This window comes from Cydia pomonella, chromosome 8 (genome assembly GCF_033807575.1).
Source record: "Cydia pomonella isolate Wapato2018A chromosome 8, ilCydPomo1, whole genome shotgun sequence".
In the NCBI taxonomy this organism is placed as follows: Eukaryota; Metazoa; Arthropoda; class Insecta; order Lepidoptera; family Tortricidae; genus Cydia; species Cydia pomonella.
In genome coordinates this window covers 1,309,111-1,315,166 of record NC_084710.1, presented here as the reverse complement: position 1 = coordinate 1,315,166, position 6,056 = coordinate 1,309,111, and the positions used below count along the sequence as shown (strand labels likewise).

The 6,056-nt window shown below is 33.0% G+C and overlaps 1 non-coding gene across 1 annotated transcript; it reads right to left on the bottom strand.

Annotated features, from left to right (window-relative positions):
• Nucleotides 1-5,305: 5,305 nt before the first annotated feature.
• On the bottom strand, nt 5,306-5,377 carry Trnae-cuc (transfer RNA glutamic acid (anticodon CUC)). Its single transcript has one exon. It is a non-coding gene; the product is annotated as a tRNA-Glu (tRNA).
• Nucleotides 5,378-6,056: the final 679 nt, after the last annotated feature.

Genomic DNA, 6,056 nt, shown 5'->3' with positions numbered 1-6,056 from the left:
ATCAAAAATACACATTGTATAGAATTTTACAAAAAGATTATTTGTTCTGTTTGTAACAGTGAACCAGAACGAAATGTTTATTATAAAATAAGATTTATAGCGCGCTTTATTGTGTAAACTTCCCGCGAAGATCTCATCAAAGCCAGCCCCACTAATGCATTCATTTTCGTCTCCGCTGTTTATCTCAACAATAACTCCGACAATTTGTCTTTGCCGCCTCTAAATATTCCTCATTGTCTGTGAGTAATTCTGTTAATAAATTCCACCAGTCAAAACCTTGAGCAATTTTCTTTCGTTTATCAAAATTCTTGATGATAAATTCGCGGTTGGCGTAAGCGTTTCGTTAAAGTTGAATTCAGACAGATATTAATTTGCGATCTTACAAAATATTCATTGGCACTTAAAATAAAAAATATGCGAATAGAGTGCTGAATTATGTAAATAGATACACGTGTTGGAATTAGACAGCCATTCTCGAGGCTTATGTGATCATAATACGTCATCTAACTGCTAATAATTACAATTTACAAGCATGAGCCACTGCAACAATGTCACTTTGAGTCCACTATCTGACAGACGATCTTTAATCCCCATGATGACTCGAGAAAACTGTCTGAGACTCGTAATAAAAGTACTGATTATGATTTAAACTGAATAGAAACGAGTAATGAATAACTGGATGATATTTGAGATCAGGCCCTGTCCGCCGGCGCCGCCGCAAATGCCGACATAAAAACTAATATTTGCGGTGATATTAAACGAGAATAGACTCTGTTCGGATGTGGGAAAGAATACAAAAAAGAAAACGACAAGTTGGTACGTCGGTAAGCGGAGCCAACAACCGTCAATCAGAAGCTAAAAACCGGTAGCTGCCGAGTCAGACGTTAAAGAGTACAAAAGTCGTGGAGTGGCTTTGATCCATTCTGATTCTTTAGCTGGCTCAATAATGCATTAAATTTAAATACTATTCTGCTTTAGATTAAATTCAGCGAGGTGTCATGTTCGTTGTCGCATCAACACCATTTATGGTTTATTTATCGCTTGTTTAATTTGAGCGGGACTAGATCGCTTAAGAGTTTGATGATAATGTCTTAGCATAAAATTACGGCGTTCCAAGAGCGTGGGTGTTCGAGAATATCCAGAGATACTCGTAAATGCGACGCCGAGATCCTAATGGCAGATTAACTTCAGGAGTCGAGCTCAACTATAAAAATAAAGATGAGTTTTATAAATAATGTTTACTGGCCGTAAAAGTTTTTCTTAAAAACAAATTTGAACCGTCAAAATTTTCGTGAAATCGATTGTACGCTCTCCCAGTTCCGAAAGCCGTGAGTCTCATTTTTGATTCCCATCACGAGCCGAGAGGATTATACGTAGCAACAAAAAGCGCCCAAATAAATTACAGTGGAGAGCAAACAAAAACTGCTGCCACACCTCAAAGATAGAATAACAATAACAGAGAATCCGACAACGAAAATAATGTGTCAAAGACGCCGCTAGAAACCCGACCGGTCCATAAACAGGAGGATTGGATTACTATATGCTACCAGATTAGAGGATTGCTGTAATGGTTCACAAATAGGAACTGATGCAAAACCTAATGACGATCCATCAAGATTACATAATGCATAAAAGCAGCGTGACTAGGCAGCAAAGTGCCAATTTCACGCTTTATATTTTTTTTGTTTTGGCTAGCCTTGCGTGAAATACTCGTAGCTTTATTGGGGTATTTATTCACTTTATGTTAGTTACGGTCACAGAGTAGCCGAAAAATACGTTGACGTAAAATTTTAAGGAATAGTTTTCATACGACTCTTTTACAAAATGGCTTTAAAAATTAAAAAAAAACTACAACCGTAAATTAATACAAAAAGTACTATCTCCTTCGGCTCTGAAAAACAAATGCGGACGTTTGTTAAAACTATGAACAAAATGCACAGCAAAACATATTTTTCAACGTATTTCGTTAGAAGGCCATCCTATACGAAAAGTGTGGTTGCATTGCAAGGGTAAAATTGGTTTAGTAATTCAATTATTTCAAAACAATCTTACATTATAGATCCTTCCAAAGCTTCTTACAATGACGACATATTAGAAAAATATTTAAAATTTCATAACACTTGAATAAACATAATCGTTTATGCTTATTGCAGAGTTTGTCTATGTCCAACTTAATTTATTTATAATTATCTTCTCAGTTCACTAAGAATCACCAATGCTTCAATAAATCCACGGAAAATTCAAAAAGTGGGTAATAAAATCAATAGTAATGGATGAGATTACGGGTAAAAAGTATTTCTAATAATTAAGCTTATCAAAAATAATTTGTATAGCTCCTATATGACCAAAAACGCAAAAGGCTTTTAACTTAAAAAAGAAATACATAAGGTTCAAATTTCATCCCACCGTGTGCGGATAAATAGAAATAAAAATATAATAATAATCATTTATATAGGGTAGGGTGGACTTTCAAATGCGAACTACGAAGATAATTAAAAATAAATAAAAATATAAATATTATAGAACATTATTACACAAAATGACTAAGTCCACAGTTATGGTACTTAGGCAACGATATATATAATATATAAATATTTATAAATAGTTAAATACATAGAAAACACCCATGACTCAGAAACAAATATCCATGCTCATCACACGAATAAATGCCCTTACCAGGATTTGAACCCGGAACCATCGGCTTCGTAGGCCCCTGCCTCAAATGATTATTACAAGAAGCGATAATATATTAATTAATTTGGACGACCAGTTTGGCCTAGTGGATAGTGAAGGGTCACTATCCACTAGGCCAAACTGGTCGTCCAAATTAATTAATATATTATCGGTCACTATCCACTAGGCCAAACTGGTCGTCCAAATTAATTAATATATTATCGCTTCTTGTAATAATCATTTTATATGTAATGTTATTATAAATAAAGATTTGTATGTTCTTCATATGTGTTCATAAATATTTATTTATTTATTTAATCTTTATTGCACGTAAGAAAATATACTGTAAAATAGGGGAACTTAATGCCGTAAGGCATTCTCTACCAGTCAACCTTTAGGCAAAGCAGATAACATGAGGTATAGATGATACAATTAGGTACATGTACGAACACAATACAATCATACGAAACTCATAATACCTAAATAAATAAATAATAATAAATAAATAAATAGTATAGGACATTATTACACAAATTGACTAAGTCCCACAGTAAGCTCAATAAGGCTTGTGTTGTGGGTACTTAGTCAACGATATATATAATATATAAATATTTATAAATACTTAAATACATAGAACACCCATCACTCAGGAAGAAATATCCATGCTCATCAGACGAATAAATGCCCTTACCAGGATTTGAACCACTACCCACTAGGCCAAACTGGTCGTCAAACTCATATATCTCTCAATACCTTCATAGGGGATAACAACATCTTTTGGCACATTGTTTCGCTAATACTAAAATGCTAACTACGATGTGCTATATTTTAGTTCTGTTATTAAATAATAATTTCCATTAAATATACCCAATATTATTTGCTGTTTATTTTTTGTATTTCTTTATTTTTTTTTAACTGACTGACTACATAATCTTAATATTTGTTTTTTCAAAATTTATTTTAACAAAAGATTTCAAATAAAATAATAAAAGTCAACCGTCCCCTGACTATAAATCCAACATTCCATCCGCGCAATTTCATATGCACCTTATTTCCAAAGAATCAGACATTTGAATTCTGTCCAATCTGCAGGCAGATACTGTATTGATATCTGTCAATCGACGTCCGTTCGGTCTCGCTACTCGAATGCAAAATATCAGAATTGAAATCCAACTTTACCAAGTTGTCTTCCAATTTTAAACCTTCATTAGATTAATTTAAGGTCTCAAATAGATTATCCGAATTATCAGCTACTAAATTCAAGTATGGTAAAGAGTGGAAGGGATTTATAACTGGGGTGTAATTGTCTACGTCTGTCTGTCTGTCTGTCTGCGATTGAATTACTGCTGCAATGACGAAGGCTGATCATTTTATGTTGTTTGTAGTGACAGTTGTGTGATCGGATGTCGTTTGGCATTTCTATGTATGAAATGATTGCTTATAAGTACCTAAAAATGCAAAAGATACTGTTTTATTAAAATATTTAACGAACTCTGACGAACTCTGATTGTAATGTTATAGTAAATTATTATACTAAATATACGTTTTATATTGCTAACGTCCACTACTACCTAATTATTAATTTACTTTATCTACACACATATCATAAACCCCATATGATGCCTTCAAAATCCGTAAATAATGGCCAACATTACGATAAACTGTTTTGTTACAACAAATTTCTTATCTGTAATAATGTTGTTATTGCTTCACAACTACATCAAAATCTATTTGATTATGACATTCAAATTTGGACCATCTCTGCAAAAAAAGCAATTCGATTTGATCTCTATTCTAATATTAGTCGAGATACGCGCATGTAACTCTGGAGTTGCAGGCGTACATAGGCTACGGAGACTGCTTACCATCAGGCGGGCCGTATGTTTGTTTGACACCGACGTAGTATTTAAAAAAAAAAAGAAAAAAAAACTTTCTATCGAAAATTTTATGTCAATTGCAAACAATTTTGACATATTATCTCGCATGTTAGTTTGTATCGAATGATACGGAAATAGGCCACCAACTATAGTTTGTTTCTGAATTAAACTACGAATTCGTGACATGCGTGAAAAAAGTTTTCATTTACCGCCGTTTGACATATAGTTTATCTTATAATTAGTTTTAAGTATAAAATGAATATGTTTTGTTGTTTTTAAAGTAACTACTTATAGCAAGTTTCGTGTAAAATGAGCGATAAAAATATTTCGGTGGCGCCACCACATATCTGCGAGTCGAAATTTGGGTTAGTGAATATATCATAGAAAGTTTATAATATGTGTGTAGATAAAATAGTTTATGTAACTAAACATAATTAGGCATTAAAACACTCGTGTGGTCCTTTGAAGAAGCTCACTTCGTTCGTTTCTTAAACTCACACTCCTGTATTTTAATGCCTTTTATTATATAACAGTGAAATAAACTACTATTTGATTACAATAATTACATTTTAATGGCGTTATATGTTCATATCAACACGCTACATTTATTCATTAGCAGTAATTATTACTTAAATTTTCTATTTGTAAGAAAGGGTTAAAACATAAATTAACCGAAGCTTGTAAAGTTTTAGTAATATTAATTTGTGACATGAATCAAGGCGATCAGTACTACAATAAAAAAATACAAAAAGATATTCCGATACCGGGAATCGAACCCGAGCCTCCTGGGTGAGAGCCAGGTATCCTAGCCACTAGACCATATCGGAGATGAACAACGCGACGAAAATAACGTTTATCATGTACACTTCATAGTTAGTCCATACTTTATCAGCTGGTCATTGACAATGACTCATTCAGTAATTTATAAAATGTTATCAATTCATATTATTTTTATGAAACAATTATTTTTGAGTAGAAGTATTTTACGACAGCTGATAATGTAATGCATTCATGAGACATTGTTTTTTTTATTACGATTATTGTTAGACAGGTGGGGTATTAATTTACTACGTCACATTAATAAATTATTGTACAAAAAATCATAATCAATACCTACTTTAACTATTTTATATTAGAAAAAGAAATTCCTATAGATTTATTTTAATTTTTCGCATGTTTTATGAATATCACAAGTAAAGATGAACTAATTATAAAAATAGCCACCATGCATCTTTAATTTACAATACATAAAAGTCAGTTCTAAAATAATCTCAAACTCCACTAACCAGATCACTTTCTAACCAAAACATAAACACATCAACCCTTTGATCTTGAATTTCAACCGTCCACTTATGTTAATAGGAGTTATTATATGTAAAACAATGTCATTAGCATGTCTGACGGCTGACGCCGACAACTCGCCGACGGCTGTCGATCAATGTCGGCGTCAATCGGCGGAAGGGTTGCAACTGTTCGTAACCGTGGGTTTGACTTGGAGCGGCGTTC